At 42.7% G+C, this 27793-nt stretch overlaps 1 protein-coding gene across 41 annotated transcripts in view; it reads left to right on the top strand.

Annotated features, from left to right (window-relative positions):
- Positions 1-27793, top strand: part of Plekha5 (pleckstrin homology domain containing A5) — a 201834-nt gene that overhangs the window by 44157 nt on the left and 129884 nt on the right. The window contains exon 4 of one of the 41 annotated variants that reach the window (XR_012448820.1): positions 498-17338. The exons of 39 other annotated variants lie outside the window; for them this stretch is intronic. The gene's annotated coding sequence lies outside the window, so the exon portion shown is untranslated. Of the gene's footprint in view, positions 1-497; positions 17339-27793 lie in introns of those variants that run through there. One more of the 41 variants, XM_074075960.1, reaches the window with a different exon arrangement.

Genomic DNA, 27793 nt, shown 5'->3' with positions numbered 1-27793 from the left:
CAATTCCTGTTGGGTGGGAGAAATGAAATTGGTGCCAGAATATTTGTTGCTATAGTTGGATCTTGACTGTCCTCCAGAGGCCTGGATGCTGAAGGCTTGACCCCTAGTCTGTGGCACCATTGGGAAACAGTGGAACTCTTGGGGGTGGGGCCTAAGGGAAGGGAGTTAGGCTATTGAGTGTGTGCCCTTGACCAGATATTGGGGTCCTGGCCCTTTCCTGTCCCTCATTGCACCCTGGCCACCATAAGGGAGCAGGTTTCCTCCACCATATGCTTCTGTCAACTTGGACTGCCTCTCCATGGACCAAAAACCAGGGGACCTAAACAAGCCTTTCTTCCGTTCAGGGTGTTCATCACAGGTGTTCTGTTACAGTGATGGAAAGCAGACTAGCACTCGTCTTTATTTAAATTCACTTAAAAATCTGCATCTCCCCTGTATTCCCCCACTGTGTACACTCACACGCCACACATTCTGGTTTTCATAATGCTACTTTTCAGATAGTAACAGCAACAAGAACGAGCCCTTCAGATGAGAGGACAATGACAGTAATGGCAGCAATAGGAGCAGAGAGCACCAAGTTTTGAGCTGTCCTATATGAGTGTTTGTCTTCAAAAACAAGGCAAGAGACAAACAAGCAATGAGTAAGTAGTGGGTTGATAAGTGGAGACAACTGGGTGAAGTGGGGAGAGTCAGGTTTTGGGATCAGTGGGACATGTATTTGAACCCCAGACCTAATTCTAGCCATGTCTTTTTCTGTAAAGTGGAATTAACAGCTGCCGTTAAGATTGAAGTGATATTTTTAAAGGTAATGACACCTAGTAGAACTCAAATAACAAGATAGTATTTCTTGTTTTAAAACAATTGACCAAAGATAAAATAAATTAGTGAATTAATTTTATTCTGTTCCTAGTCCTAGAAACGCGGCAGGCATCTTTTCCTCATTTTACACTTCAAGAAAAATTGAGCTATCAGTAATGGGTTTATAACTGCCTTGGGAATGTTCTACAGCTACTTTACATCCAGGTGGCTAACTTAAAGACCAGTGTCTGAGTTTGAGTTTTATTTTTGAACCTGAGCAAAGGTCTATTAATAGCTGTTTAAAAGTAACCAAAAAAAAAAAAAAATGTTTGTTATTTAAAGCCACCACAAGTGAATAAATGAATGAATGAAGTTGGCATTACTGGCCTACTTGACTCCTGCTGACATTACATTGAAGGGAACCTGTGCCCGCTCCCTGCCCAGGACTGGCGAGGCCTACAGTCTCCTGGCCTCCATCAGTTTCAGGGATTGTTAGAACCACGCTCAGCCGGCTCTGCCTGCCAGTGACAGACTGGAGTGTCACAGTGCCTCCCAAAACACAGAAGAATTCATCAGAAGTTTAATACCAACTTCTGGGAAAACAGAGTACTCCATTAAATGTACACATCGATAAGGTGAGCCTGGTTTCATGCACAGTAAAATGTGAAACTAGATGTATCAACACAGGAAATAGTGTAATTTGGAGAGCCCATTTGTAAGGATTTCTTTTTGGCAACCTTGCATTTGCTGACTCTTAAGGTCTCAGTCTTGTCTTCCGTCCTGTGATACCATCAGTGGCTCCCATTCAGGTAGGGCCACAGTATCTTAGATAGTGCTTGGATCAAGCATTTTGTGGCCAGTGCTGATCACTCACAGTGCTTTTACTTCTTTTTGGTGTAACTTTCTGCTCTCCTTTTTGGTAACCTGTTTGTGTCATTCTCATCCTTTGAACTTCAGGGCCTTGGCACTCGCTAGGCAGGTGCTCTACCACTTGAGCCATGCCACCAGCCCTGTCATTGCCATTTGTTAAGAGTGGTGTGAGGTTAGAAATGAACGTTAAGTACTACACATACAAGGAAGGGCAGTCGATAAAAAAGATGCATTAATGTTTATCAGTATTTATTATCCATTGCTAACGGTCTTTTCTGACTCTGTGTCCCAGCTGAGTAACCTCTAGCCCAGAGTGAACCATTTTAGGAAGCAGCCACATGTCATCCTGCCTTAAAGTATGAAAACCAGAGCTGAGAGTCATGAATTGCTCTGTTTTCATTCATTGGTACAATTCAAATATGTGACCTTTGCTGTATGACCCAAATACCTTTTTGTGGTTGGCTTAACTGGGAATGTTTCTTTGTCCTCCTTGAATTAAAAACTAAGCCCTGTATAATGCTTATCCTTGGAAATGCTCTTTCTGAGTGGGAGGAGTTGGGAGTGTAGGAACAAGTAAGGTAAAACCATTTGACCACGTGGGGGAGGCAGCAATTCAGAAGTTTCCTAATCTCACCTTTTCTCTTTCTCATTGGCTTTAACTTTGTCAAACTGTAGGAAACTCAGGTAGAACTTTTAACAGTGAGACACCTTTCATAGGTTTGTTCTTAATCTCTCAAAGTGGAATGGGGGAAGGGGGATAGCCCATGTTATTTGTTATGTAGGAGATTAATTTTAAACCTAGCTTTGACAACATCAAATGAATAATGCATTACCTTTCTTTTACATGTTAAGTTTTGATGTGTCACTTGTATGTGTTTATTGAGCCTCCCCCCACCCACAGACTGTAGAGGGAAAAGGCCTCTGTGCTATAATTATCTAGGGTTTTTTGTTTGTCATTCAATCCAGGATAACTTTCTGTGCTAACTACGATGGAAGTCTCCCTCTAATGGTTTTATGAGAAACGTGTCATCCTTCATTTCTGAGACCACATGGTTTTCTGAAACCATGGTTTTCTGTCTTTCCTTACATACCTTGGTCCCAAAGCAAGTAGCCTGCTCTACTGGCAGATGGTTGAGGACGACTGTCCTAGCCTATGTGGTTAAAAAGCCCACAGTGGTCAAATCCTTATTGACCACAAGGGTGGTGGTCTGCTACTGTTGCTGTGTCTTTTGGTGTTTGGCTAATCAGACAATTGCAGAATTTCATAAAATCTTTAATCAAGTGATGGTTTGTTTTCTACATTTGAGATGTAAAATGGAAATAGTAGTTAAAATGAACAATTGAGCTATTTCTCCTGTCCTTTTCCTTTCCCCTGTTATAGAGAGAATCCCCAAACACTTTGGTGTGGCTCATAGGGGACATGCTAGAAAGAAGTAGCTTCACCCTGGCTTGAGGACTGGCATGTCCGTTATGCCTGAACAGACTGAGAGGATAAGAAAAATAGATAACAGGTGAGCGCTGTCACTGTGAAGACTTTATGGAAACTGTGGAGGCCATCGGTTTCTTTGCCTTTGGGAAGACTAAAATTTTTTTTAATATAAGAATGAAGAGGGCTCCAATATTATCTGTGGGCTAAAGAGTGCTTGGTGAAGAGCTGGGCTGTGGCTCATGCATGTTTGTTCCCTAAACAACCCCCAGCCACCCCCCCGCCAAATTCTTTTAAACAGAATGTTTGGTGTAGCTTTCTACATGTTGTGTGAATTTATAGCTATATATTTATTTTGAAAAAGAACAAAGTATGAGGATTCATATTGCCTTGATTTCAAAACTTACTGTAAGTTATCAAGACAGCATCAGTGAGAAGAAGGTAAATAGAACCATACCTACTGGCCAAAAGAAGCCCCACGTACATGGTCAGTACGCTATTTTTTTTTTGAGGGGGAAGAGGAGGCAAAGATGCAAAGACATTGCAATGGAAAAGGTTAGTCTGTTGTCACGATAGCCCTAGCACGTCTGGACATTCATAGAACAGAGAGAACTTTTTCTCTTACCTTATATAGTTTATATAAAAATAAAAATAGGGCGGAGATGAAGGTCAGTGGTAAAGTGCTTACCTCGCATATACAAGGCCCTGGGTTTGATGGCTAGCAATGAAATGCAATATACACCTAAATTTGAAACTATAAAACTGCTAGAAGAAAACATCAGATAATCTTTGTGATCTAGGGTTAGGTAAAGATTTCTTAGCGATGACACCAAAAGCATAGTTTGTAAGTAGAAAAAAATTGGTAAGTTGAACTCCTCAAAACTGACAATTTTTACTGTGTATAAAAGTTTTACTGTGTAAGTTTTTGCTCTGTATACATTTTACTATGTATAAATTTTACTCTGTGTAAAAGATTAAGAGGAGCAAGAGACAAGTGACTAGGAGAAAGCACTTGCAAATTGCTTCTGACTCCCTTTCATGTATACACACTCATATACTCACAATTTTGTCATCTGTTTAGGAAAAAAAATAAGTTTTAGTCCCCCCACTAATAGTTTCTAACCTCTGCCCATCAGCACAGTAAGAAGGCTGGTCCTCAGAAGAAGACCGGAGCCAGACATGATTGAGGCTGGGATGAAACCAGTGCTGGCTGGCACCAGCGGGGTTTTGTTACCGTTTCAATGGTGGTCGCGTGGTGCTATGGTGTTGTACTAGCACAGGTCACTCACTGTTTGAGGGTGTCACTGTCCCCCTAACTCTTTTAGCTCTGAGGAACATGAGCAGAAGAGGAACACCAGCCTGGAGGGTAGCCTTAAACCATGCTTGATTTATAGTAACCAACCCTATCATTTCAACACACACCACGTTTTTCCTTTAAGGCTGGGCACCGTGGGGGCCCAAGTTCGTGGCAGCAGTGACAGAAGGTCAAGAACTACTGTCCTGTGCTCTCTGCCATGAGAAACCAGGTCCTTAATTTCTCAGTGTTAGAAATGTGAGTTTTTTACCTTTCAGGTCATAGAAACTCAGGCTGCTATTGCTATAGCAATGATTTCCCCTATGGAAACTGAGTTTGAGATGATTTTTCCTAAACACAGTTTTTAAAACTATAAAATGAATAAGCATAGGCATTGTAGCTCAGAAATAATTCTCCAGATCACAAGAAAAGGGACTTGTTTTTAATAAATTCATCTGTAGAAGCATGAAAACCCAACCGAAGGTCTAATTTGATTTGTGGATATGTCTCATTTAATATAGAAGTTGAAAAAATAGCAATTAAAAAGTCATGATATTTGTCTGGCAACAAGAAGCTTCTAATAGCAGTGGGCTCTCAGAGCAGGGCTTTTTTATCAGTTTACTTCTGTTGAGGTACTCATGAAGTGATTATAAGAAGATTACATCAAAATTTGGAAGACAATGCTTTGAGCATATTTTCCCAAGTCCTAACTTGGTGACTTAAAAATTAAATATCTAGTCATTCTCTTTCTGTCTCTCTAGAGATGACCCACTGTCAGTGTATTGAAAGTGTATTCCCTTTCTAGTAAACTTTACCATCACTTTCACTACAAAAACATTAAATATCTATGAATATTATCTTATTGATAATCTTGTCATATTAATGACTTGAACTTTACTTTTTGAAAAATTTTTTTTCTGGGCTGTGAGGGAGTGGTTCAAGCAGTAGAGTATCTGCTGGGAAGTGCAAAGCCTTAAGTTCAAAGCCCAATGCCACAAAACACTTATTTCTGACATTGTATCTGTTACTTCCTTCTTACTTCACAATGATCCGGTTATTGCCCTTTGGGCTATAGGTTTTTCATGATCCTGAAAAATACTGTCCCCTTTTGGACTCATGGTCTGTGCACCTACAGCACACTTGCAGGCCATTCTGCCCACCTGTTGGACCTTGCCGATTGAGGAGCTGATAACGTTGAGGGCTAAGGTGACAGACAGCTGGGTTACTCAGCTTATTGTAGCAGAGTTTAGCTAGAGTGAGATCCACCTGCAGGATGCCATGTCCTGTTCACTTCTTTCACACTGAGGTGTCACTTGTTTGCATTTTTATTTATTTGTATAGATTTATGCATGTAAAAACAAATCCACATGTGGCCATCACTGTCCGGTTCAAGACTTCTAAAGAAGCAACTCATGCCAAATAGGTAACTATAGCCAGTGTTCAGAATTATTTTGTAATGAGAAGTTTTACTTGAATTTGTAAACACTTTAGAATATTTTGGGGCTGGCGGCAGGGCTACCACGGTAGAGACCCTGCCTAGCAAGCATGAGGCCCTGGGCAAAAAAGCAAGACCCTGCTTGAAAACTAACTGAAGTAAAAAAGGGCTGGGGGTGTGACTCAAGTAGTAGAGCATTGTTATCAACTGTCTATGCAACTTTAAAGATGTCGAGTACAGGTACTTTGTAAAAAGATGCATTAATTAATGTTGAGTAAACAAAAGTGCAGTACAGATCTGTATCAAGGATTATTAGTATGCCTTTTGAGTGTATTTCAGTACCAGACGAGCATGGTAGAAATCTGGTTTCATTATTGTCTGTAATCTTCACCAAAACACAAGCACTCCAAACAAACGTGGCTGGGGGTATAGCTCAGTGCCAGAACACTTGCCTAACATGCACAAGGCTCTGAGTTCAATCCTCAGCACTGCCCAAAACCACCCATGAAGAAGAACATACTACATATGATAGACAAGGAAACCGAGGGGAGGGTGTTAGACAGTCGTCATGCAGAAGAGCTTTCCTTCAACATGGGAGGAAGCCCTGAACCACCTCCTACCCTGACCCACGCAGCGCGCTCCAGTACTGTGTTGCCCTCAGGAAGAAGCTTTGCCTTCATCTTGGTGATATGTTCAAGTGATCCACAGCAGTGGTTTAAAAGCGTGCAGGAGCACACGTGCACTCCAGCATGCCCAAGGATGGCTCCCTTCTGTCTCTCATTTTCAGCTTATAGTGGAGAACAGTCAGCCCATGCTCACGTGTACTTGAGAAGTTGTGACTGTGGGTACATTTGCAAGTTCTTGCTCAGCGCTGTGTACTTTATAATGGTAGGATGGCTGGCTTCCATTGCTAATCTCTGTGTGACCGATGGCACAGTCTGTGAGTCACCGTGGAGGTGCAAGCCCAGCTTTGACCATGAGCAGCGTGTTCCTCATGGCAGTGTGGTGTGACTCGATCAGCTCAGACGCTCACCCCACCCACCCTCAGGGCTGGAGTCGCACCCCCTGCTGTGTCCTTGGCCACTCCAGTGCAAGTGTTGTCATTTCCTGGGTGTGCTCGACGTGGAAGGAGTTGAGGATGCACTCCTGGAATACCATGTATTCATGAATGAGTGCAGACAGGAATTGGTTTGATTTCCCTTTTATAGTACATTTTGCTCACAATTCCTTGTTCTTGGCATGGACACTGCAGAGATAGTGGGATGTCACACTGACCTATTGTTAGCTAAAGACACTGCTGTGCTCAGGGCTTACTGACCCTGAGGCTGGCACCCTCATTTGGTAGAAAAGAGGGATCTGCATCCAGAGAGATGGGTGTGACATGGGGTTGCACCAAGTGGCACGCCATTTTATTCTCAGTTTTCAGGACAAGGTTGGTAGTAGAGTGACATGGTTGGTGGCCTTGGGAGCCTGCTGGCTTCTGCTTATTGAGGTTGATGGAGGTCTGTCCTGGGCTGAGCTGGCAGGGCTCTGACTCAACTGGCCTTCCTCCCTGTCACTGTCATCAGTGTGCCATCCTGGCTGTTTGCTCATCTGTACAAAGGAATCACACTCTACAATGTCTGTGAGTTGCTTCCTTAAAAACAACCAAAAAGTGGAATTATTTATTTCTAGTAGGCTATGTTGTGCCTAACTTGTTGGACTGTAGGAAACCCTGTCTGTCTTGGTTTAGTAGGTTCAGGAGTTGGAACCGAATGCTCAGGGTGAAGAAGGGTGAGTCCTACATCTGTGTGACCGTCACTGCAGTGACGCTTTGCCTTCTTTTGGAAGGATGATGGTATGTTTTTGAGGAGGACGTTTAATTCCCCTGCACTGCACTGAAAAGTCAGCTTCTTGAGTGCAGTTGTTAAATGTGAAAGTGACTTATCTAAGTGCAGAATTCCTGGGTACTTTTCCCTTCTGTTCTCATCCCACGCACAATTGCCAGGGCCTCTGCTTAATGGTATTATTTATATAGATAATTTACATCACTTATGTAGACAGCATTTATGAGGTACAGGATCTCAGCTTTGTAAATCTGTGCATGTGGCTAAAGACTGAAGAGAAACTTGAGAGATGATGGAACCTTCCAAAGCATTGGCCCCATATAGAGGTTTTAGCCTCTGGACTGTGGGCGAGAGGGGGGCTCCTTGCAGGAGCCAAAGGCAGGTTAATTCCAGAGGAGCTGTGTGTGTACCTCTTACTTGTCAGAACTCACAGCAGTGACAACTTAGTGGAAACGTGGTGTTTAATTAAAGAGAAATCTTTCAGACCCCTCCCCCATAGCCAGTTAATGTTACATGCTTCTTTTTTATGCCTGTGCCAGTGATGTTTTTAGGGCATGAAGTGCCAGAGGTAGCAAGCAAATCTCAAACCTGCAGCTTGGAGATCTAGGTGTGTTTGTTGTTGAATCCACAAGGGCTCAGCAGCTGAAGGTAGACCTTAAATCACTTCTGGGATTTAAATTTCCTCTGGAAGACTAGGCCATTTGGCAGCAGTCAAGGGCGTTCCCTTCTCAAGACTGTTAGGCCCACGAGGTGCTTCATGTAAGAATAAAAACACAGGGGGTTGTTTTGTAGGCTAATCCAGAAAACGGGTCTTACGTTGGCAACAGCAGATAGGGAATGATTTTGTTGGATTCTGAGGAGTAAACATGTTTAGAGTGGAACCTGTGTTGCTACTTTGGCTGAGCTAGAGGACTGGTCAGGTGGGAGAGTGCAATGAATGCTGAAATCAGACTTCAAAGCCACCTGCGTACAATGTGTTGGTAACATGGGTTTTAAAGATCAAGTGAGTAACCATAGAATAACATTCATATTTTTAAAATATGTATCTTTGAACTCCATTATATTCGTTTTGTTTGAAGTTGATTCCTTAGGCTGCACTTGGTGGTCACTTGTGGCTCTGGCCAAAGTATCGCAACAAAGTTTAAGTTCAGGCTCACCTGCAGCCAGCCAGGCCGGATCCTGTGACGTGGAGCCTGGGGATCCAAGTCACAACCCCACAGTGCTGGCTACACACAGTCAGGGCTCAGAACACACAAGAAAGTTTGTGTGCTCCACGTGGGCGGGCAGAGAGTTGAAAGAACATGTTTGGTCAGCTTATGAAAGTCTTCCAGTTATCTTACAGTGATCGATTCAAATTCCTTACCATTCTAGAAAACAGGTGAAAAATTAAATAGAATAAAATTCCCCTTTTACTTAAGATGGCCTAGATAAATGGACTATTTGATAGCCAATTTTGGCCACACAACTCAAATTTAGCAATAAACTAAGATTATTAAATGGGAAGACTGCAGTTAAATGAAGTGGAACAGCGGTACGGGATTGTCTTTTAAAGATACTTGAAATTTCTTGTTGAATGAAGCACAGTAACTTTGTAACGTTGCTTGATATAACAAAAGATAATACAGAAAACGTCAGTGTGTCTGGATTGTTATTATGGTATTTTTAAAAGCCTTCCAAAGAGTGCATTAGTTTGTTGATCACAGATAATTAAGATAATTAGGTAATGTTGCTGAAACCCTGAGAGCAGTGCAGTGGTGCTGTTTCACTGTAAGCAAGGATGAATGCATGGTGTCTGTCCTTTAGTGCCGCGATTGGCGGGGAGTGGACAAGAACATGCTTTTGTTGACTGGTACTCAGCTGCAGTTCAGCCCTCCATTCAGTAGCTTACAGAACCCAAACTGAGTGTGGGGAAACACGAAGGTGATACTAACTACTACATGGTTCTGTGCTCTCAAGAAACTTTGAGTTTTGTAGGAAAGTAACTGCAGGCGTGCCTTTGAATGTTTGCACTGGTAAAAAGTAATCTCACGGGTTTTTGTTGGCCTTTTCCATTGGTGTGATTATAAGGAAGAGGGATTTGCTGAAGAAGCCTGTGCTGGAGGCTTCCCCCGCTACAGAGCTGGTCCTTTTACAGGGCAGTCAATAGTCATAATTTCTAAGTGGGTGAAGTATGTTTGGAAAGCATAATCTGGAGATGAGGAGATAGGTTAGGAGGAGAAGGGGAAAGATGTTAAAGGGAGAGAGATTTCTGGTGGTTTGGGAGTTGTGATGCATCCAACGGGAGGAGGTATAACTTGGCACTGCAATGGGTCGGCCTCCCGGAAGAAGGGAGGGGAGGGATCAGTGAGCATTGTGACCAGCCAAACAGATTGACACTGCCGAGGTCAGCCTCTTGTCGAGAGACCTGTGGTGAGAACCCAGCATCTGTGCCAGCTATTGTACCATGGGCGTAATCCATTTAGCCCTGAAATAATTCCCTGTGGGGAATACTATTATTTTTCCTTTTTTTTTTTTTTTTTCAGTTAAGGAAAATTGTTTTGCTTTATAGTAGCAATTTATGAACCATCCTACAGATGTTTATACAAAACTACTCAAAGTTTTAAATTAAGTATGCCAAGACTAAAACGTGCATAAAAATGAAAAAAAAAAAGTGACAGTTTTCTGGAAAGAAGCAAAAGAAGTTTTGGCCAATGCCTGATAGACTAATATGCAAATAGCAGATGTACATACAATTATATTAACTTAGAGCATTCTTACACCTTTTAGCCATAGATTAATTACAGTCTTCCCTAGGAGGTAACATGAGGGTGTGGACCGCATGTCTGCCACTTTGCATCATGGTAGAGATGGCAGCCAGAAGGTGGGCCACTGGAGGAGGCATGGTGACCCCTGCTGTGTTAACAGCATTTCCCTGCTGGGGGAAATGAGACCACACGTTTTTCCCAAAGGGCTTTTAGATGAACTATAAAGAAGCCATGTTACATACAACATACAAGCAGGTGGGGAATCTCACAACAGAGAAATGAAGTGACCTTGATAGACTACAAAGCAAGGAAGTTTACAGAGCTAGGATTTGAGCCCAGAATGGCTGGCCTCAAAGCCTTGGTTTTTAAAAACTGCTGTGACACCACCTCCAGCCTACCTGGGTCTTCAGGATCTGAAACTAAATGCAGTAGGGCAGGGCAAGGCTTTGTGTTGATGTGGTATTTTTAAGGAGTGGATGTGACTTGGTAGGCACACATTCTAGGTGTCATGGCTCCACGAAGGATGTGGGAATGACAGCGGCAGGGTGAATTTGGGGCTGCAGAGTGCTCTTGGATGGGTTTTGTAGATTGTGCAAAGAAGTGGTAGAAGATGGGAGTCCGATTCTTGGTGGGACTCCATGTCACCCGAGCTGAGAGGAGGGAAGTGAGGCAGACTATTTTTATCCTGGTGGTTTGTACCTGCTTCAGCGTGGCTGCATCAGACATGACATGTGGAGAATGGGTGTGAGGTAGAATGATCCAAAGGCTGTTTGAGCAGGGAAAGGGAGGAGGAAGCCGTCACTGGGTGTGCGGCTGGGATAGTGAATGAGTGGGAGGCATTCTGATTGTGAAGGTATGCTCAAGCCAGTGATGTGGCATCATCCTCATCTGACATTGATGTCAAGTGGACAGATCCCAGGTGTGACGATTAACCAGCTGTGTGACCTCAGACAGGCGAACTTCATCTCACTTCCTAAGTCTGTTTCTTTCCATGTGAAGTAGGGTTAACAGAAGCACCTCCGTCAGGTGTACACTGTAGCCTGAGTTTAACTCAGCGTGTTCGCTTTCTGTTGCTGTTGTAAAAATTACCAAAAACTTTGTGACTTACAGCAACACAGATCTTTTAGCTTTCAGTTCTGTGGACCGGAACTCGAGCCCATGCCTCACTGGGCTAAAATAAAGTGTTGGCAGGTTGGATTCCTTCCCATAGGCTCAAAGGCAGACTCCATTCCCTTACCTTTTCTGGCAGCTAAAATTTGCCCATTTCCTTGGTTCCTGGTCTCCTCCCTCAGTCATCAGTCTTACATCTAAAATCCTAGCTATTCAGGAGGCAGAGATCAGGAGGATTATGCTGTGAAGCCAGCCCCAGGCAAATAGTTCTGTGAGACTCTCGAAAAGACCCATCATAAGAAAAGGGCTCAAGTGGTAAGAGTGCTGCCTAGGAAGCTTGAGGCTCTGAGTACAAACCCCAGTGCTGCCAAAAAACAAAACAAAAAAAAAAGCCCACCCTTTTCCTGCAGCCACATCTCCCTCTGCCTCCTGCCTCTCTGTGCCACTTGCGAGGACCCTGTGGTCATGTTGAGTCCTTTAAATAATCTCTGTGCCCCATCGCTCCATCTGAATTTCACCACATGTGCAAAGTCATAGGTTCTGGGATTAGGACTTGGACTTCTGGGGTAGGGGGTGGGACATGTTTCTGCCTGTCACTCACAGTGCCTGGCAAGCAGCTGACATTTGATCATTTCTGATAGTATTACCATCATTGTCATCATTAGCTGTATCTCAGTGTAACATTAGTGTCACAGGAAGGCTAAAAACTTTCATTCAGGGCTCTATTGGGTCTGGCTTTCAGGAATGTCAGTCTGATATTACAAATAATTTACCAAATTTAACTTTTAATAATTCAGGTTGAACATTCCTGATTTGAAAATCTGAAAGCCAAAATGCTCCAGAAGCGAACACTTTTTCAGCATCATGTCAGCACTCAAATACTTAGGTAATTACAGCTGCTGTCATCATTATCATCCTGATACCGGGAATTGAAGTCAAGGCCTGATTTTGCTAGGCAAGAACTCCACCACTTGTGCCAGCCAGGTTGGTCCTCAAAAAGTTTCAAATCTTGGTTTTTCAGATTAGAGATGCTGAATTAGTTATGTCTATGTAAATATCCCCAAATCTGCCATCTGAGATGCCTTCAGTCCCAACCATTTAGACAGGGGATGCTCAATCTGTATTCTTTTTTAGAAGTAGTTAGAAAGGGAAAAAAAAAATAGTGCAAACTTAAATTTTGCAAAGTTACTTTCCACATCTTAGCATGTGACAGTCGTAAGTGTATCATGTTATAATCCAGATTTATGCTATTTTGTAATGATTGCCAGTAAGGAGACTGATAACAATTTATGTTCTTCTAGTGTATTTCCAGTATATCTGGTTGGGATTTAATTCGCTTCATATTTTATGGTTTAAATAGTGATGGATTTTATCAGTAAATAGTTTTGTAAATGCAGCAAAAAATGTATACCACTCGATCACTATTTTTATTTTTTTCAGACTTTCTTATGAACTACTTAAAGCCCTGGGAAGCACTCTTGAACAGGACTTAATCCATGTACTGAAGCATTAGGCTTGTGTTTGGCCAGATGAAGGCGCTTTCTCTTTTCATTTCTGAGTGAGCTGGGAGGCAGATCTGTGCCTCCAGTGTTCTTCTCAAATTGTTTTGGTGGCCTTGATGTTTTGGCTATGCTGTATTCTTGCAGATCGATCTTAAAAAGCAAAATTCCAGTTTCTTGCAAAGTTTTTATATATGGAAACTTTAAAATAATTGACAAAATTTCTATGGAACAGGCAGTTTTTAGAAATGTATGTTCGATTTGTAATTTTGGACTAATTATCCATGGATGTTGAAATTAGCTTGTAACCTAATTGGAGCACTCTTAGTTTGTCCATAGCAAGATTAAGTGGCATCGACGAGGCTTTCTCCTCTCTTACCTAATGTTGTTTACATTGAATTAATGTGGCCTTGTCTCTTCATCAGAAGCATTCAGCACAAATGGAGAGGAAATAAAAATTCCAGAAGCATTTTTTTCTTGTTGCCTGGAAGCCAGAATAAATATCAGCACTACAGTCCAACAAGTATAAGTAAAATACCAGAAATACAGCGTGCTTGACTTTTTAATTTGTACTGATGGCTGTCAGGGCTGTATTGAATAGGATTTGGTTTCTAAGGCTGTGTGTATGGCAGTGATGCTAAAGTGATACACACTGCAACTATTTTGTGTCCATGTGAACAGACTTCAGAAGAAAACAGGACAGATGTTGAAGTTGGCATTAAAGTCCCCCAGCAAAGCTCTTGCCATCACAGATGAGCAAAGCAAATTTATCACACCGTTTTGAAAGTCGAGTTCTGAACAGCAGTAAAACAGAGAGTAAAAGCCAACAGTGAAAACAAGCACCATCAAAACTTGATGACTTGAAGGAGATTCAAATGCAGGCAAAGTGGCAGGGATGAGTTCAAGATCTAAACTGTGCTCAACTTCAGGACTTACAAGGAGCGAATTTGAAGCTGAGTCCTAACCCCCTGAAGAGTACTGATGCACTTACATATTTAAAAGTATGCACATAATTCAGGAATTCATGCACGTGTTGGGAACCACTGACCCAAACAAGTGCCTCTGTTCTACTTGATATTATGCCTCACAAATCCAGATTTAGTATTGTTACCATCCAATCAATCAATGGCCACCTTTGGTGCAGCTTCTTTACTACATGCAACCTCTGTCATTGTCATCGAGGAGGAGGGATTTTTTTTAAATAATAAGAGGCATTGATAAATGCCTTTCAAAATAGTCTACAGTTAACACTTTTATTTCCTCAGCCTCTTTCACAAGGATATCATTTTTTAAATACTCAGGTTCTGTTTTATTTGTTATCTGTCTCTATAGCTATATAAATATACTTGTGAGCCACAAGTCTTTGATTTAGGTATCAGACCATAAACCATAGAAGAAGCATAATTTGCTGAAGGCCCCATAAAATAGAAAGTTGTCCCTGGCTGTGGCCAAATAACTTGAAGAAAAAAAGGGAGTGGTTTTACTAATTTTGCTATTAGGCGAAAGGTTCCAATTCTGTAGAAAGTGATTGATACTTTAAAATAGAATTCAGTCAACTATTTGCTGGAAGACAGCATTGAAGGTAATGGAGTATGTGGAAAGTCCTTGAAATGATAAGATTTAAGAGGATTTTGTCACATTGTCACATCTGCAGCCACTTAATAGCTTTGAGTTTTGTTGACCCAGGGAGGGTGATTGTTCCTTTCTGGGCACCACAGTTGCAAAGGAGGGAGCCAGGCAGATAGTGGTATTTGTTTTGGTTAAACAAAACAAGGAGTTGAATTCTAATCGCATGTAGATGAGTGAGAATAATTCTGAATTTAGGGTACCAGAGTTATTTTTTCTGTAGAAACAGACATTAATAAGATAGCAATATCAGCTGATTTCTAATTAGTATGTAGAGCAAAAGAAGTAATCCTGAAATGTGAGATCACAACATTTTAGGCCATATGTCTTGTACTCTGATTGTATGTTCCGTGACACTGGCTTGAAGTTCTCAGCCTCTGTTACTTGTATACTTTGTTTATGAATTTGTGTCCATCTCTTGAAGTTCTGTGTTGTAATTCAGCTTTCACCTACAAGAAGCTTTGGTGGGGCTTGTAGCCAAAATTAATCTCTTCCTTTTATTACCAGCACCTTCCTTTCTTTTACTTTAGTCCTTCTGACTACTTAGGCATATGTCAAGTGCCAGGTCAAGGACGAACAATGTGCCACTCCTGCCCTCTGGTGGTTGGAAGAGAGGTTGCAAAAAAGTAATTACCGCTAACCATCCTTGGCATCCAAGTTTTATTTTACTGCATTTATTGGTTCGCTACTGTGTCAAACAGGAAATGAGCACATTCTGGATGGCCACATTACAAGGTGTCTTGTCAGACCTCAATCTGACTTTCTGTACCCTACATGTGGGTTGTAAAATGCTTTCCTATCTGCATCCAAAATTTTAACTCCTGAGATTTAAATTGATTATTCAAGTGATGAATGAAAAGTAAGAAGCCATGTATCTTAAAACAACTGTAAAAATGTAATATGCCAGAGTTCCTGTGAGCCAGGAAGTGACTTAGCCAAGTGGTGTGGCTCAGGTTCTCTTAGAAGAATTTCAGCCACTGAGGACTTGAACGGAACCAGGGGATCTACTTCCAGGTTGATGCAGTCATCTGAAGTCTGAATGGGACTGGAGGATCTGCTTCCGGGTGGATCCTTGTGTTGACAGGTCTTTTGTCCTTGTGCTTGGCTTCACTCGGAGGGATCCAAGAGAGAGCAAAAGAGAAGCCATGCCATCTTAAGTGATCTAGCCTCAGAAGTCAAGTGTTGTCATTTCTGCAATATCCTGCTGGATGTAAAAGTCGGGTCTGTTTAACATGGAAGAAGACTATATAAGGGTTGAATGCCAGGCTGGTGAGATTCACTGGGGCCACCTTGGAGATGGTTCCTGCACACTGTGACCCTGTGTGTGCAAGCCCGTATCAGTGAACTTGAGCCCAGATGAAGGAAACACAAGTTAGTCTTCAAATTGGCGTATTTTAGAGTGAGGTAGAAAGTAAGTGGAGACCTTAGACCAGCTCATTCTCACCTTATTTTCCATTCTTCACTCCTCTGGGAGGATGTAGCTATGTCCTCAGTGCTCCCAACTGACTGGTCTAGATGGAGCACTTAAGTCAGCAGGAACAGAATGGCAGTAGGCACCGGGGAGGGAATCTTCGTACGTCCCTGAGATAGAGAATCGTCAAAGGGACATCTGAGGCATATGTTTTGAAAAGGAGACTAGACCATTTTACTCTTTAAAAAAATGCGATCTTTAATTTATGTTTCTGTGTCCCTCGGGTGAGACCTGTTGCTACAGAGAGAGTGCTTAGTAAATGATGGCTCACCAAGCTTCAAAAACAACTTCCTGTTTTTCTAGGATTCTTCATCAAATTAGGTACATGTTTGTGTTTCTGTCTTCAAGCAGTGAGCACCATTTTTGGTTTACCATCTGTTAGACCCTGCTAGTTTCCTCAAAGTCATGACATAAAATAGAGCACATGAAGTTGGTGGGGTGGTGTAGAGAGTGTGGATGCATCCCACACAGGTGGCTTTCAAACATTGCTGGGTTATTAATTAAGAAGAGGAGTGAAGAGAGCTGAGTATAAAGACTGGAATTTCACTTTCATTTTAAGAGCATTAGGACTTCCAAGTAAAACTGAAAGGAATATTAAAGTGACCGATCCTGTCTCACCCACCTTCCCTTCAGCTTACTTTCCTTCTCCATTTTAGATCCAGCCTTAGCACATTTTCCCATGAATCCACTTGGCATGTGCACTCTGACAGTGCATCAATGATACTTTCAAGTATAGAAGGACAAGTAATTTATATAATATTGTTCTAGAAAAGAGATGACGTTCCTGGCTCTGAAGTGTTATTAGTGCTCCCAGCAAAGGTGAGCCTCCAGTGGCCGTGTCAGCGGAGAGGCTGAGCAGTCGAGTGCCTGTCCTTAAGGCCTTGTTTTGCATGCTTATGATGTTGCTATATTGATAAGCATGTAATCTCAGAGGCAAAAGAATGCTACAGAATATATTTCCTTTAGAAATTTTTATGAGTCTAATTTATTCTCTTATTTTACCTTGATTGCTTATTTACACTTACAATTTGTGTGTAAAGTATTGTGGATACTTAATAGTGAGTGGGATAATTTAAAAGAGAAACTCCTTTAGCTGAACAAATGCATACCGAGCCTTCATTACGTGCAAAAGCCTCTGAGAGCTTCTGCGTCACTGTGGTGATGAACAGCACGGGACCATTCCTGAATTACTGCAGCTGCCAGCAAAAGGAGTGGCGGCGTTAGATCACGGTTTCACAGGTGAATTGGGGATCTAAGCTAAGGCTAGGCAGCTGATTCTTTTACCAGGGAGACCCTGCTGGTCAGATTTGTGATGCCTGGAGAATGATGGGAGGAAAGGGAGAACGGTGAAGGAGCTGTCGCCCTTGTCCAGTGAGAAAGGGCGGTGGCTGTGGCTGGATCAAGTGAGTAGCAGCAAAGACGGGGGAGGGTGAGCTGGAGGAAAGGGTTGCTCTCCGGCTTTGGCACTTAGGCAGCAGGTGGAGGTTCAGTATTTTAGAATGGGGAAGATTGTTCTTTTTGGGAGAGGCCTGAGGTGTTAAGAAGGAATTGTGAGCTGGGTTGGAAGTGAACAGATTTGTCCTGGGGAGGTTCAGTGTGGATGGCTGTGGGAAAGCTAGGTGGAGATTTCAGGCAGGCAGTTGAGTGTCCCAGTCTGGAACTCAGGAGTGAGCTAGGACAGCAGTGTCGGCTCACTCCAGCATATCCCCCGTGTTGACTTCTCAAGTCTTGTTTACATCAGTGACAGGATTGCATGGGGTGACCTAAGTGTGCTAAAATTTTTTTGACATGAATAATAAATTGCTTTTTGAAAGATTTTCAAAAACTTGGGAAGCTGCTTTTTAAAGGGCTCTTTTGATAACAGCCAAAATTTCCCTTTCAGTAGAGCCTTCTGCAATTTAATGCCTTCTTTCTGTTCCTGATCTCACTCTAGAGGAATTTGATTAATTGGTTTTTTTTGTATGTGCTTTTCCAAGACATTAATCTGTCTCCATATTGATTGTTGAAATCTGGTTACAACATGCCGATTCTCCATCTCCCCTTACGGCACATAGTTAAAATTACTGCAGCTGAGTGAGTCTTCCTTCCTACCATTTTCTCATGGCTTTTCGCCGTCCCTTTGATGGAGAGAAACCCATCCTTGCAGTCATCCCCTTGGTTTCTCTCTTACTTTGAGTAATCTTGAAACCCTCCCTCCTCTTCTCAGAAAGTTTTAGTGATTGGCTAGTCGTATTTATTAGCAGTTATATTTTCAGTGGTAGAAATACTGGTTTAAAGCTGGCAAAACTTCTTGTTTTTTCTTCACAGTACTAGAGGTTAAACTTGGGGCCTCACACTTGCAAAGCTAGCAAACTTTCTTTCTGGATAACAGTGCTTTTCTTCTGAAGCATTACAAATAAGTGCGCAAGTTCTCAGCTGGATGAAATGGCTTTGTTTTGGTCTTCTGATTCCCAGATAACTTGTTGGAATTAGTCACTCATTCATTCATCAGTCTCCTGCACAGCATTGTGCCAGGCACTGCCGAACACAAAGCAGGAGATGCCTGTGTTCAGGATTCGTGTCACGACAGCGACAGTGAAGAGCCGGGACCTGCTACCCGTGACAACAGCCTTCAACTACACCTCATAAGAATGACAGTTATTGCTTGAACATCGTAGAGTTAAAGATCAGCCTCGCCAGCACAGGGTATCTGGTTACTTCTGCCATGTTGGAGAAGTGAGGTTGACTCAGTTAGCTAGAAGTTTCGGTGATCTCAGAGTCACTACAAATTCCGTATAAGATCTTCCTCTTTGCTGACCTAAGTGTGCTTTAAATGGGGCTCCCCTAAACAAGACCTTCCTTTTCTTAACACTCAGGGTGGGCACAACTGCCCTTAAGAGGGAATTTGGTATATCAATGTGAAAACAAAGTGAGTGAGAAGCCCTGCTATTTAAAGGGAAGTCAAAAGACAAGTGGGAAAGGAGTGGGAGAGGGTCAGAACCAGGACCCTCTAGTGTGCTGTTTCCCTAAATATGAACATATTCAAAGCAAGAATTCACAGACAGGATTGCATCAAAATAAAATAAAAACTTGTGCACAGCAAAGGAAACAACAGAGTGAGGAGGCAGCCTACAGAGTGGGAGAAAATTTTTGCCAGTTATCCATCAGAAGGGGATTAATACCCAAAATACATAAAAAAACTAAAAAAAATTAAACCCCAAGAGAATAAAGAAGTGAGCAAATGAATTGAACAGACATTTATCAAATCATGAAGTATAAAAGGCCAATAAATACATGAAAAATGGTCGGTGTCTTTAGCCATCAGGGAAATATAATTCAAAACTACATCAAGATTCAGGCTTTGGGGCCCATTGACAGATGAGTGGGTAAAGATGTGTAGTGTACACAGTGGAGTTTCCCTTAGCCATTAAGAAGAATGGAAATACGTCCTTTGCTAGAAAATGGATGGAACGGGAGGTCATCACGTTAAACAAAATAAGCCAGACCCACAAAGACAGACATTGTATGTGTTCTCTAGGTGTGGAATCTAAATTTAAAAAAACACATGAAAGCAGAAGGGGAACTATCTGGGAAGAGGAAAGGGACAAGAAGAGATGATGGAGGGTGAATAATGACGGAAGTACGTTATGTACATGTATGAAAATGTTATAATGGAACCCATTAAAATGTACAAAAAAAAGAAAAAGTGACATTGAGATTCCATCTCTTCCCAGGCAGAATGGCAATCACTAAGAAAACAAACCAAAAGTATGCTGCAAGGATGTGAAGGAGAAAGGAACCCCAGCCACTGCTGGTGGGAATGTAAATTAGTGCAGCCACTGTGGGAATCAGTGTGGAGTTCCTCAGAAACCTGGAAGTACAACTGCTGTGTGATCCAGCAGTAGCACTCCTGCAGGTCGTGTACCCCCTCACCCCTGTTTACAGCAGTACTGTTCACATAGCCAAGTCATGAAATCACCTGGGTGCTTGTTGATAGATAGGGGGTTAGGGAACTGTGTGTGTGTACACAGTGGAGTAGCATTCAGCCATTCAGAAGAATGAGTTCATGTTGTTTGCAGGAAACGCATAGAGCTGGAGAGCTTCATATTTCTAAACTAAGCCAGACTCAAGTATCACAAAGGGTGTAAATACCATCTATTACAAGATGGTATTCATAAGGAAAGACTGGATCATTAAGTCTATTTAGATAGTGAAATGCAAAATTATAAAAATTCATGTAAATAGGAGAATTGAAATGAAGATAGAAAAGAGTTGACTCTGTAAAATCAGTAATGGGCAGTCTTAAATAAGTGAAATGATCTACTAAACACTTGCTCAGAAACACGAGTGCTAACTCTTACAGAGTGGCTGTAAACGGTCACAGACATCTCACTTAATTGGGATGACACCAGTCCATATTGGGGTCAGCAGCTATGGACCAAACCCAACCTGTTTTTATAAATAAAGTTTTGTGGGTTTTTTTTGCAGTGCTGGGGTTGGAACTCAGGACCTACACCTTGAGCCACTCCACCAGCCCTTTTTTTGTGTTGGATTTTTTTGAGATAGGGTCTTGCAAGCTATTTGCCTGGACTGACTTCGAACTGCAATCCTCCTGATCTCTGCCTCCTGAGTCGCTGGGATTACAGGTGTGAGCCACTGGCGCTCAGCATAAATAAGGTTTTGTTGGAAGGCAGCCACGCTCATTTGTTTATACATTGTCCATAACAAGTTCTCATTATAATGGGAGAGTGGAGAGCCGTGACAGATACTGTTTGCTTCATAAGGCCAAAAATATGTACTGTCTGATCCTGTGTGGAATCAGTATGCTGGCCTGTGTTTTAGAAGTTGAATTTTCAACTTGTTGAAGGTTAGGGAGTGCTCAGAAGACACACTGACACTGGATGCTGGCATGTAAGTGAGCTTGAACATGGAAAAGGCCCCGGTGCTAGCGTTGTGGCTGCTGCTTGTGGAAGGCAAGTCTTGGTAATGAGAAAAGGGTCAGAATACAGTCCGGTGCCCAAATGGTGCCTCCTTAGGCCTGGCTGATCAAGAAAGTGTGCCTGACCTCAAGTGTGTAGGCACTGTTGACTAAATTTTACCCCATTTTCTATTTCAGTTGGAAGTTAGATGTAATTTTATTATTATTTACTTGGAAGAGTTCTTTCTTTAAGATATGAGAACATGCCCTCAATGGGTCTCCCTCTGCACTCTCCTTAGAATGACTTGAAGATGTGGGTATCCACATCTTACTCTGCAGGCAAACCAGATGTTCACATTTCTGGGTAGGAGGCACAGGACTCAGGGCTCAGGTCTGTGTCAGCAAAGTCAGGAAGTTAAGTATTTATACAACTGCAACAGGAAATCTCAGGTGGAAAGCATTTGTAATAGTACCACCAACATTGAGTCTACTGCTGGGCATTGAGGTTGTTCTTGTTTGTCTCGCTTTGCATTTTGTTTTTGAGTCCGGAGTTGACTTTGTTGCCCAGACTGAGCTGAAACTTGCAATCCTCCTGCCTCAGCCTCCTGAGTAGCCGGGCTTATAGGTGTGCTGTACTTAGCCCTACTCTATGATCATAATGAAAGCCTGCTTTTCTGAACTGATGAAAAGGATGTTTATCAAATAGAATATATAGAATATATTTTAAGACTGAGGAACAAAAAGAAGATGGTGCTGGACACAGTAGTGCACACTTGTAATCCCAACACTTGGTAGGCTGAGGCAGGAGGATGCTTGGGCTATGTAGTAAGACCCTGTCTCCAAAACAAAAAAGGATGAACAAAACAATGGAAATGGCTTAAAGGACAAGCAGCTTTGGCACTTTAATTTTAGAACATAAAATTCATGTCATTTATTGGGCATTTAAGCTGTACCATGAACTACACTCTCCCCACTCTGTGAAGTAAAAAAGTGTTATCCACTCAGCGCCGAGGGAACTGAACCTGAGCTACTAGGACTTGAATCTGAAGTGTGTCATTCCGTATCTCTTGGCACCACACTGCTAACCTGGGTACCTATAATGCCATCCCTACTCCTAACATTTCTCCGTCCCTTTTTTCCTCCTCTCTCTGCTAATACATGGTTCTAAGCTCATGGCAGATAACACAGAAAGTGAAAGTGGCCCTGTCCACACAGCGTTTACTGTGCGTCACTGCCCTGTGTACTCCAGATAGTGTGTGTCACATCTTGCATGGAGGGACGCTCACCCCGGCTCTCTTAGCAGCTCAGTGAAGTGCTCCATAGTGTAGATAAGATGTAATTTGGAGCCGTTCTCTGTGCAGTATTCTCTTGACTTCTGCCATCTTGCTCTCTCTTTGTTGCTATTTATAGTTTTGCTTAAGGAACATCTGGTGTTCGTCTTACCTCCACCAGTGGAGAGAACTGAAGTGTATCTGTCCAGTTTTAATTTTTCAAACGTGATGGTTACATTCTTTCTGTGATTTTAAATACTTTGTGGAGTCTAGTTTCTTGAATAGTATTGCGTTGCAGCAACACTAGTTTCTTGTGACATTTTCATAAACTCAAAAAATCTGTCCTCTTGTTTTTTAGTTATCGACCTTCTTCCTCCTGGCCCTGGCAGTACTGGGACTTGAACTCAGGCCCATCAGCATTATAGTCCACATGTCAGTACTGATTTAAATTTTTTTAGGGATCAGATATTTCAAGCAGATGTTTAAGTTACCACATTAAAGATGGTTTAGTAGTTGGTTCTTCATAGGTCATTGGACTGTGAAACCTTACAATTATTAAGTGAATGTAGTAGAAAAATATTTGAACCACACACTGTCAGTAACTCATTTTTCCACACGAGCTTTACAGAACTAACTGAATTCTTGGTGTCATCTTAGTAGTTTATCTCGATCAAGCACAATTTACCATCATTGTTGGTCGTCTGGCTAATTGTGCTTTTCGTACAGCAGCAGTGTTTATTTTGGAAGATTTTTTTAAAAGAAAACTAACTTGTAGAATGCAGCAAGGCTTATTTACCATTGTATGGAGCTACAGAGTGTGGGCTTGAAGCCGAGGCCTTGATTCTTATTAAATTAATGGACAGGTGGGTGGCTAGAAAAAGAGTAATTGAGGGGTTCTCACTTGTTGGCATAGTGGTGAGATGGTTCCACTAGGATGTAAGGAATAAAGAAATCCTCCCTTGAGTTGACAAGAATATTTCACAAAGCAAGAAGAAAACCGCTCCCTCTTCCTCTTGTAGAAGAGAGACGCATATGACACAGTGGAAGGCACTTCAGCTCCTAGCCCCTGCCTCAGTGTCCTGGCAGCCTCCGTCTGTCCCCCCGCTCCTCGCCTCTGTGAGCAGTGAACCTTTCTGACAGCATTCCCATGCGAACAAAAGATGACCGTGTGTCCATGAGGCGAGGGCTCAGCAGTTGCTGACCGGGACTTCTGCTGTAGCTGTGGGCTTTAGCTTTTTGTCTTTCTGTGTGTTTCAGCTATCTGAGAAACAGCTGAGAGCAGTGATTTTTTTTCCCCCCGAGGTTTGTAATTGAGTGAGAAAATAAACAAAATCAGATGTTTGGGTTCTAGAATTAATTGGCGATGTTGGCATTACTAGGAATTTGAAGCCCTTGTCTGTTTGCTGTGATAGATGGCTCTCCTGACAGTGGCTTGTCCATCAGCTGCAGAAGGGCGCGCCCACTGTCCCCTGCCCACGGTCGGCCTGGGCTCTCGCCACTGCTCCATACCACTCCTGCAGTGTTAGGAACTGCTCTGTGCCCATCTCGGCAGAATGTGGTGTTGCTGGTCCTTGATACCCTTTCTATGAAACTTCATGGTTTCACACTGCTTTTCTGACTGCCCCCCCCCTTCACCGGCTGTCCCTACTCTGTCCCTGTCTTCCTTTCCTGAACCAGCAGTACTAGTTGTGGAATCTTACCCATGCCCACTGCGGGGCTCAGACCGGCCTTTGCTTTGCCCCATTTACCCCATTCCCATTTAACTGCATTATTCTAGCCACACCCGATGCCCCCTTTCTGTCCATAGCACTTACCACTTCCTAACAAACTACACCATTTACATATTTACTTTTGTGATGCTGGGGCTCGAACCCAGGTCCTCTTGCATGCTAGGCAAATGCTCTATTACTGAGCTACACCTAGCCCTTCATTTACTTTGCCACATTTGTACTTTTCTTCCCTAATAGTGTAGGCTCCATGTGAGCAGGGTCTTCACAGACATCCCAGCCATAGGGCTTGGAACACGGTAGTCACTGGTGAGTGACAAGGATGCATCACTTATCCTGTGTGCACCCTGTGCCAGCCACATGTGCATCTGTACCTCCTCTTCTACCAGATCTGCACGTTCCCTTACCTTTCTATATAGTGTCTATAACACAGTCAAGAAAAGGAGTTTGCAGTCTTCCCCACCATTCTTAATTTCTCCTTCTGTTATTCACACACACACATTTCCCATCAGTCAGTAGGCCCTGTTGATACTTCCTCCCCTCCTAAAGGTTTTCCAAATGTCCCTGCTTCTCCTCTGCTGCCACACCTCCCAGCTGGGCCACCACCATCTTTTACCCAAACAACTGCAGTAGTCTCTCGGCAATTCCTTTTCTTTTTTTTTTTTTTCCTTTTGGAGGTACTGGGGTTTGAACTCCAGGCCTCACACTTTTTAGGCAGGCACTCTGTCTCTTGAGCCACTTTGTCAGCCCTACCCCTCAGCACTTCCGACTCCACTCTTGACCTTCTGTAATTCATTCTGTACACAGTGGCTGGTGTATCTTCTTCACATCCGACTGCATCTCGGGCTTGGAGTCCAGTAAGAGTTGACTTCCTGCCTCTCCAACCTCATCCTTCGGTCATCTCCTCTCCTGCCATCTCAGCTGCACAGGCCTTCGCCGCCTTTCCTCTGGACAGCCAGGCTTAGAGCCGAAACTACAGCTGCTGTCCATCCCATCTCCATCTCCTTCCCACTTCCGTGCCTTTTTTTTTTTTTTTTTTTTGGTGGTACTGGGATTTGAATTTAGAGCCTCATGCTTATTAGGCAGGCGCTCTACCACTTGAGCCACTCTACCAGCCCTTTTTGTGTTGGGTAATTTCAAGATAGGGTCTCATGAACTATTTGCCTTGGCTGGCTTCTAACCATGATCTCTGTCTTCTGAGTAGCTAGGATTACAGGCGTGAGCCACTGGTGCCCAGATGCCATTTAAGTCAGGGCTTCCATGTTGCCTCCTCAGGCTTTTTCTGATCCTCCATTCACTAGTCACCTACCACAGTTCTTTGCATAACCTTCTCTGCTGTCATGGATTGCTTGTTTCCTCCCTGTGAGGATGTAAGCTCTCTGAGGGCTTGCTTCTTCTGCCATTCTGTCTGTAGTATGCACAACAGCACCTGGCACAGGTTGGTGCTCAGTGAATATCTGTAGACTGAGTGAACAAGAGGGAACAACTTGGATTTTTATTAGCATATATTTATTGGGAACAACTTATTTTCAAAAGTTGCAGGTTTTTGCAATACTTAAAGATAACCCTTTAGCCATCTGGTGAGCTGGACTCCTTAGCAGAATGGGAACATGACTTGTGACTGGGGCAGGAGCACTTAGACATGCTTATTATTATTCTCTTAGCAGAAGGCAGGAAAAGTGCTGTCCCACCCCCAGTTTTCTTTTCACTTCATAATGCAATATTTAAAAACTAGTTTCCTCTAATACCTCCATTCAGCAGCAAAATTATTTAGTATGTGCTTTTGTTTTTCTGGGGAAGCGTGCGATTTTCTTCTGGTTTAAGCATTGTCTGTAGCAAGAGACAGCTTAAATGCCAAAATAGTGTGTAATTAGGCCTAGTCATTACCGTGCCACGTGCTAAGTAGATGCTAAGGCTTTATCGCTGCAGAAAAAGTCACTGGGATGTTTAACTTTATCTTATAAAAATGTGCTTTAAAATTTGCAGTATTTTGTCAGATAGTAACAAATTTTTATGTAGAATTTACACCTCTGCAAAGACTTGCAAACCTGTGCCCCTGCTTTTGTATGGATCTTCTTGTTACTCTTCCTTTGTCCTTTCATAACCCTGGGGTGCATTTTCTAGTTTTTTTTAGTTACTAAGAATATTTTTTTAAAAATCAAATTTCTTCCTCCCCACCACTTTTTTTTTATTTTTATTTTTATTTTTTTTTTTTATTATTCATATGTGCATACAAGGCTTGGGTCATTTCTCCCCTCTGCCCCCACCCCCTCCCTTACCACCCACTCCGCCCCCTCCCTCTCCCCCCCACCCCCTCAATACCTAGCAGAAACTATTTTGCCCTTATTTCTAATTTTGTTGTAGAGAGAGTATAAGCAATAATAGGAAGGAACAAGGGTTTTTGCTGGTTGAGATAAGGATAGCTATACAGGGAGTTGACTTGCATTGATTTCCTGTGTGTGTGTGTTACCTTCTAGGTTAATTCTTTTTGATCTCACCTTTTCTCTAGTTCCTGGTCCCCTTTTCCTATTGGCCTCAGTTGCTTTTAAGGTATCTGCTTTAGTTTCTCTGCGTTAAGGGCAACAAATGCTAGCTAGTTTTTTAGGTGTCTTACCTATCCTCATCCCTCCCTTGTGTGCTCTCGCTTTTATCATGTGCTCAAAGTCCAATCCCCTTGTTGTGTTTGCCCTTGATCTAATGACCGCATATGAGGGAGAACATACGATTTTTAGTCTTTTGGGCCAGGCTAACCTCACTCAGAATGATGTTCTCCAATTCCATCCATTTACCAGCAAATGATAACATTTCGTTCTTCTTCATGGCTGCATAGAATTCCATTGTGTATAGATACCACATTTTCTTAATCCATTCGTCAGTGGTCCCCACCACTTTTTCCTGAGGCTTTCTGAAGCGTTCTAGGTGGGCAAGTGGTGACCTATACACAGGCCTGTGTGCACTCAGCAGTCGGTCCTTCACAACCCGATTCTCTCCCTGGAGCCAGTGGCAGTGGTGGCCGTTTCTATCCTGTGGTTTGTGTCTCATTTTCTAGGTTCTGCTGCCATTGGCCCCCCTATCCTGCCCCTGGTTGATCCTACTTCTTTCTGTCTCAGAGGTCTTGGGGCTGCAGTATAGTGGCTCAGTCGTCACCACACCTTAATGATGGCTGATGGACGCTGCAAGGTACTGAGTGCTCAGTGCTGGTGAAAAACGGCCTTGAGCCTGCAGACCCCAGCCGCCTTTGGTACAAAGTGCTTTTAAAGACTTGCACTTTGGAGGAGCCATGTGATTCTGTATTTTACAACTTAACCCGGTATAATCTCGAACTATTTGAAAAAGATCACAGTTCAGATCTTGTCCTTCTCCTCTTCCCACCCTTCTTCTTCGGGCTTCCTGGGAATGGAGAAGTCGTGGAAGTCCCAGGGTCTGCACAAGCATGACTGATTACACTTCTGGTTGTTTTTTTCTTTTTTTTTTTCCAGTATATATTAGTTGCACAATAGGTCTTTTTATGTTATTTCCATATCTCATATGATGTACTGTGATCAAATTCACCCCCTCTGTTACTCTTTCTTATACCCCCCAAACAGTGTTTTTTGGGCTTTCATTATTCTAGTTTTGTCTTCACCCATCATGACCCTCTCCTGCTACCCTCCATTTCCCCAGCTTTACTCAAGTCACAAACAGCAGTAGAGGAAATGGCGCATCTAGACCGACCGTCTCCATTGTCAAGGTGATGGTGGAAAGTTCCCCACAGCAAATGTGCTAAGGCTTTGCTCACTCACCTCCCAGTGCTGCTCTC

This window comes from Castor canadensis, chromosome 6 (genome assembly GCF_047511655.1).
Source record: "Castor canadensis chromosome 6, mCasCan1.hap1v2, whole genome shotgun sequence".
In the NCBI taxonomy this organism is placed as follows: Eukaryota; Metazoa; Chordata; class Mammalia; order Rodentia; family Castoridae; genus Castor; species Castor canadensis.
The sequence above is the reverse complement of the archived record's forward strand: the minus strand, read 5'-3'. Positions and strand labels throughout refer to the sequence as shown.